Source organism: Miniopterus natalensis, chromosome 6 (genome assembly GCF_054644295.1).
Source record: "Miniopterus natalensis isolate mMinNat1 chromosome 6, mMinNat1.hap1, whole genome shotgun sequence".
NCBI lineage: Eukaryota > Metazoa > Chordata > Mammalia > Chiroptera > Miniopteridae > Miniopterus > Miniopterus natalensis.
The window spans coordinates 58,968,353-58,975,247 of record NC_142086.1 but is presented as its reverse complement, the minus strand read 5'-3'; the positions used below and the strand labels follow the sequence as shown (position 1 = coordinate 58,975,247).

General features: G+C 34.7%; 1 pseudogene; it reads right to left on the bottom strand.

The window, feature by feature from the left end:
- Positions 1-4,393: 4,393 nt before the first annotated feature.
- Positions 4,394-4,542, bottom strand: LOC148092927 (U2 spliceosomal RNA; annotated as a pseudogene).
- Positions 4,543-6,895: the final 2,353 nt, after the last annotated feature.

The following is a 6,895-nucleotide window of genomic DNA, read 5'->3' as shown; positions in this document are numbered from 1 at the left end:
AATGACCTCATTTTAACTTGACTACCCCTATAAGGACCTTGTTTCCAAATAAAGTCACATTCTGAGATACTGGGGTTGGGACTTCAACTTATCTTTTTTAGCAGACACAATTTAACTTGTAACATTCTACAAACACTGCACAGGAAAAATAAAGGGAAACTTCAGAAAATCAAAGAGCAAGATAACCAGAAAGAAGAGGTAGATTGGCAATAAAATTCTCAATAGCAGCAACAATTGTCAGAAGACAAAAAGAAGGAATGTCTTCAAGGAGCTGAGGTAAATAACTGTTAAGCTAGCATTCTATACTCAATTAAAATATCCTTGTAGAGTAAATAAATAATCATTTTCAAACACAGGAAGTTCTGGAAGTTTAGGACTCATAGATTCTCACATAAAAACCTACTAAAATTGAACCTAAAGGGAAGGAGTAGGGTGCAAGAACCTACAGTGAGGTCAGAAATTGTAACATATATGGAAATAGCAATTAACTACTAAATGTAAAAAAAATACATATGTTTTCTTAATGTGGGTACTTTTAAAATGGAACAAAAATTCTAGTTAATAAGGTAAACAAACATGGAGAGAATGAGGGTAAAAATTTACTAAGGACATCTTATTTGAGAGGGCAAAATCTGAATAACTATAGGTTTTGCTAGAGGAATTTATAAATAAATGTACAGGGTGGGGCAAAAGTAGGTTTATAGTTGTTCATATGAAAAATAATAAAATAATTAATAAACAATAATACAAGAATAAACTTTTGTGAACTCAACTGTAAACCTCCTTTTGCCCCACCCTGTATATGGCAAATGTCTATCAGAAAACACAAGCAAAAAGAAAATAGGAGAAAATTATTGTAACACCAAACACAGCTGATTCATAGGCAATAAAAATAACGTAAGATATTAATGTTACAAACATTACAAATTTACAAATCAGGAGGAACAAAATGAGACTGACAATGAAAAAAAAAATCATTAGCCCAGTTGAAAAATGGACAATAGTTATACAAATATGATTAATAGAAGAAATACAAATAACCAAGAAACATGAAAATATATCTAACTGCATTAGTAATCAGGTAAGTGAAAATAATAAATTATAAAATATATTTTATCTTTTGGATTAGTACAAATTAAAAATACAGATAAAAATCCATTATTAATGAAGATGTAAGGAAATAATCACTCTCATGTTCTAATGATGAAAATTAAATGGGTAGTTCTTTTTGTAAGTAATCTGGTATATGTATCAAACTGTAAATTGAACAAATTATTTGACCTAGGGTATAATCCCACTTTTAGAAATTTAATCTGAGATAATTACAAAGTAGGTATTCTTCACATTGTTAAATATTGCTCTGAGAATTCACTAGGCTAGAGTAGTATACAACAGGAATGCTCTTGGATATACTTCATTGTTCTCTTTAACTTTCATCTGAATGACTTTAAACCACTTTTGCCACTGCACTATACAATACAGAACATAATCTTTTCTTTTTAAATTCAGAACATGATTTTATTGTCATAAATTAAAGATGGCCTCAATAAACAACAAGCAACCAGACATATTATCTAATTATTACCAGAAGAAACAGTTGCTCCCAAGCCAAAGCCATTCTTCTTGGCAAACATCTTCCATTACATCAACTCATTAAGATACCCGCAGTTAATTTATTTTGAAAGATTTTATTATATTGCTTGATTTTATGACTATGGTTTTTACACCTTACCTGAAAAAATGCCTAGGCTAATGTCATTGAGCCCTGTTCTGTGGTAAAGTTACAAATGCAGATGTCTTCAAATGCTAAGAGGCAAAGTGACTGAGTAGAATAGTCTGATAAGAGATGTAGTCAGCTGGGGAGTGCATGATTCTTTGGGGATAATCTGTTTTTTAGCAGTGAGACAATTTGGTAAACAGTTTTCCAATTGCTTCACTCAATGAATGGGTCCAGTTTTTGGGGGGCTCCTATGAGAGTGAAAGCTACTGGATTGGGACATTCAATTTAATCTTCTGTGCACCAGCTCTCTCCATTTTCATGCAAGCAACTACCTTTTTCAGAAATGCTGTAACAACCTGTTCAGAAATGCTCTGTAAGCTGAGACTGGCTTGCAATCTTCTAGGGCCTCTGCCTCAATTATTTCCCATAGAATTAGTATCATAGTGTATGTGCCCAGGCCACCACATAATATTTATAAATTTTACTGACTAACCCAGAATAGTACTTTCCCCCCACAGGATGTGGTCCAGCCTGTAATGTTCTACCATTACCTTCTTCAAGAATCAATAATGTTCAGTATGAGTGTCTCCCTTTCCTATCATTACCTTTCCAGTAACTGAAGGGTCTTTTTGACTGAATTGATGGAGAAAGATAAAACCGAATCTACTCTAGTGAACAGGTGCTAAGTTGTGGTACAGATTAGGACTGTATGAGAATTGGAATAGTTCCAGAGGATATTTGCAACAACAACAACAAAACCAACTTTCTTTGGACTTAACCAAAACGGAATTAATCAGTTTTGCTGTTTCTCCCAAGCTGTTTCTCCTTCCACGTTCCCTATTCCAATGACTAGAACTACCATCCATCCAGTTTTTTACACCCAAAACACAAGCACTTCTGTGATTCTGACTGCTTCCCAACTCCCTCTCTTCTAACAACTGTGTCCTGTTCAATTTTATCTCCTCAGTTGACTCCAATTCATCTACTGCCTTGACTATACATCATTTTAAAAGGCCCTCATTTTTTCTCCTTCAGACCATTCTTGTCCCCTGTGATTTTCCTTCTACACTGCAGCCAAAGTGACCTTTCCAAGATGCAAACTTGATCACCTCACTTCATCACTTAAATCTTTTCAGTTGTCTTCAGGTAAAGGCCCCAATGGCTTAACATGGAGCTTATAGGGCTCACAAGGTCCTTTAGGATGATGCCTGTCTGCCTTATAATCTCATTTCTTACCACTCCCCTGAGCAACGTTTGGAACTATATTCAGTTTTTGGGATGATGCCTTTCTCTTTCCCTAGTCTTTGATTCTTTGAACAAATTATTCCTTCTGGAATCCTCTTCTATCTGCTCTTCACCTGGCTAATGTATGAGAACATGTCTTATTGGGATACTACTTTGTGTAGCATTTGAATCAGTCAGTGAGTAAAGCAGGCAATCCTCTCCAATGTGGGTGGCTTCATCAATCCACTGAGGGCCTAAACAGAACAAACAAGAGGGGGAAGGGCTAATCACACCCTCTTCTTGATTTGGATGTCCATATTCTCCTGCCGTTGGGCATTGGATCTCTTGGTTCTCAGGCCTTTGGATTCTGGGACTTATATCAGCAGCCTTCCTAGTTCTCAGGCTTTTGGCCTTGGGTTAAATTATACACCCAGCTTTTCTCCAGCTTGCAGATGGCATATAGTGGGACGTCTCAGCTTCCATAAGCATGTGAGGAAATCCTCACAATAGATTTCCTCTTATATACATATATAATACACACACACACACATATATATGTATACACACACACATATATATGTATATACACATATACACACCTATATATCCTATTGGTTCTGTTTCTCTAGATAACTCTGACAAACAGTCTCATAGACTTATTATTGCAAAGATTAAATAACATTAAATATATAAAATTATTGGCATAGTGCCTGGTACATAAAAAGTACTCAGTAAACGTTAGATACTAAAATTCTTTAGTCTAACCCCTCCATTTTACAGATGATGAAACCAAGGCGCCGGAGCTGTTAAATAAAGTCTACTGTGTTCTCACAGCTAGTTAGTAAAAGGCAGAGGACCAGAACTAAGATCTTCTGATTCCTCATTCTCTCTCCTATACCTGGTGCCCTTTGCTTGACTGTTTGAATATAGTACATTAAGGCAAACTGAGGATGCATAGTGTCTCACGGTGACAATGTTCTTATGAGATACAAGTATTGTTTAATACCTGATCACTCTGTCCATCCTCTCTGTTGGTTGTGAGCAAGAGTAAAGAGAAAAGAACCTGAGGAACTAGGTAAGCATAGGAAATGCCATAAAAAAGGCGATGCGGTTAGAAAGAATGTTAACTATGCAGATTTGTTATTTTGTGCTGTAAGTGTAATATCAAGGTGGTAAATGATACCAGGAAGGACCTCATTATAGGCAAAGTATGTGGCAAATAGAGAGGGAGCAAATTAAGGGTCAGAAGGAGCATTCCTTGTCCATTAATTTTATCGTCTTAGTAGAGCTGCATAAAAACTCAAATATTTATTCTTTTAATTTTCAAAGGCTTTTTTGCTTTAAAGTATAGGTCTTGAAAATGCAAATACCCTAATATGCTAATAAGTGTTTGGATCTAAAAACATTTTTCTAGTGAATAGGACATATGATAGATGGATGAGTCTGTGTAAGAGGTTGCCAGGAGGATAATTAGCAGAGCATACTTTTAAAATAATAGTTCCTTATTCTGCCAAGATTCATTTATTCATTTTTCCAAAGTTTATTTAATTGATAAGAACAGATACTATACTTGACTTAGCCAAAAGGCTGAGAGACAAGAGACTTTTGCATCCAGCCATGACTAAGATATTCATTTTGGACTTATTCTCCTGATATAAACAACTATAAAACTGGAACAAACAGATAAGGAACTAGTAAACAAGCAGGACAGGGCAGTGATTCTTGAGAGAAGGAAAACATGTAATGAGCTCCACATTAACCCTAGCTTTCTGCCCTGAGGCACTTTCCCGACTGTGGTGCAGGTAGGTCGAATCCAGCAGAAACCAGAGGTTTGCCTCTGATGAGGCAGAGAAAAGTTTAGGGCTGAAGAAATGGCTGGAATTTGTGTAGCAGAGACTGGAAACAAGGGAGCTGATAGTATGGAGAGTACCCAGAAATCTGCATATGGGTTTCGTTCAAGTCTTTGAACAAGGGCTGGTCTTGTATTGTGTAAAACCACTAAAGGGCTGGCACACAGCAACTGTACAAAGATTTGAGAAATAAACTGATGTAAGAGAGGTCACAGAGTGCTGGGAGATGAAAGCCACTCCATCCAGAGTGGAGAGAACTTACTGTGTACTTCAAAAATCCAGTGGAAACCCACTGGGCACACTTTAGAAGAAAAAGCCCACACCCTACATTAAGTACTATGCACTAGCACTAGGGATAAAACCCAAATAGATTCATCCTAACAGCACAAATCAACAGAAATGATCCAATAAAGCAGAGAGGGAAAAAAGATTTTTAAAAATGTACAGAGACCCAGGAACTTGTGGGACAATATCAACTGATCTAACACATATATAATAGGAGCCTCAGTGGGAGAGGAGTTGGAGAACTGGGCAAAAATATATTTTAAGAAATAATGGCCCAAAATTTTATAAATTTGTCAAAAAACATCAACCTAGGGATCCAGTTAGTTCAGTGACTCACAAGTAAAATAAATACCAAGAAAGCCACGCCAAATACATAATTGTCAAACTGCTGAAAATCAAATAGAAAGAAAAAAGTCCTGCAACTAAATGTCAAAAGACACTTATGTGTGGGAACAAAGATGAGAATAATGGCTCACTTATTATCAGAAACAATAGAGATAAAAAATAATGGTACTATAGCTTCAAATAAATTAAATTATAATAATTACAACAAAATTTCAACCAGAAACCTAGGTACAGTAAAAAATAAAAAAATATTTTGGTAGAAGTTTTGTGCTAAATATAATGCTAAAAGAATTTTTTCAGGTTGAAGAAAAACAAAACAACATAATGTGGGAACCAGAATCTTCAGAAAGAAAGGAAAAGCACTGGAAATGATAACTACTTAGGTAAATGTAAAAAACAAAACAAAAAAAACACAAGCAAACACAAACTAAAACAAAAACAAATGACCTTTTCTATTTCATAATTTCTTTGAAAAAACTGATTGTTTAAGACAAAAATATCAAATTTCCCATGTGGTTTACACAAAGGATAGACAAGGGGTAAATGGAATTATAGGATAAGCTGTTGCAAGGTTCTGTTCTGATATTTCATCTGAAGTGCTACAGTATTATTTTAAAGTAGGCAACAATAAGTAAAGGATAAATATTGTAATGACTAGGACAGCTCTAACAAAATTATATTGAGCTATATAACTAAAAGGACAATAAGCAAAATAAAATGGAATTCTAAAAATATTCAATTAATCCAAAAGAAGGGAGACAAGAAGAAGAAAGGGGCAAAAATCAGAGTGGACAATTAACAACCAAGTAGACTTAAATCAACCATATCACTAATTATACTAAATGCAAATAGACTGAATACTCCACTTTAAAGGCAGGGATTGCCAGACTGTATATAAAAGCACAAGACCCAAGTATGTGCTGTCTAAAAAAGATGTTCTCCAAATATAAAGACTCAGAAATAAAAGGTGGAAAATATATGCCATAAAAACACTAAGCTATTCATAATTTAAAACTCACAGAAAAGTAGAAAAGGAGAACTTCCTTAATCTCATAAGGGACATTTACTAAAATCCTACAGCAAATATTATACTTAATGATGATATATTGAGTGCTTTCTCTCTAAGATTGGGAGTGAGGCAAGGGTATCTGTTCTCATTTAAAAAAATTTTTTTTTAACATTGTACCAGATGTCCTACTCAGTGCAATAAGAAAAGAATAGAAGGCATGCAGATTGGAAAGGAAGAAGTAAATTTATCTTTTGTTGCAGATGACATCTTTGGACTTGAAGAAAGTCCTAAGAAATCCACAGAGCAACTACTAGAACTAATTATTTTTTTCAGAATTCAATCTTAACGTAAAACATCTTGAAAATAGGAACAGAGTTGAAGCAGTTTCTACTACTTGATTTTAAAACAATAAAAATTATAGCATTGGTATATATTGTGATATTGGTGTAATTAAGGCAAGTA